Source organism: Etheostoma spectabile, chromosome 15 (assembly GCF_008692095.1).
Source record: "Etheostoma spectabile isolate EspeVRDwgs_2016 chromosome 15, UIUC_Espe_1.0, whole genome shotgun sequence".
In the NCBI taxonomy this organism is placed as follows: domain Eukaryota; kingdom Metazoa; phylum Chordata; class Actinopteri; order Perciformes; family Percidae; genus Etheostoma; species Etheostoma spectabile.
Window position 1 is genome coordinate 22,434,529 of NC_045747.1, and position 434 is coordinate 22,434,962.

Below are 434 nucleotides of genomic sequence, written 5' to 3' on the forward strand. Positions count from 1 at the left end.
GGAGAGAGCTGTTCACTTCTCCGTGTCCTGAGTGCATGTGAGCAGAGCCGATGGGACACAACAAAAGAAAGAATCTGTGTGTGTAGGGAGGGGCGCTGGGACTAGCCTATCAGAGAATAGTGTAGGTGAGGGGCGCTGTGACTAGCCTATCACAGAATAGTGTAAGGGAGAGGCACTGTGACTAGCACTGTGACTAGCCTATCATAGAACGGAGACACAGTCAATGGAGACTTTTATTCAATCCGAGCACGGATATTGACTCATATTACTCGTATAATACGTGTACTCAGCAAAAGTGCTTTACCCGTACCGGATGCTCGTTTCAGTCGAGTACTTGGCTCATCCCTACATTTGAGTGTCTTTTTATGTGTGTGACATGAAAGTTATGGTTCTAATAATTGATAATGGTTCTGTAATATATTTTATGTAATGTT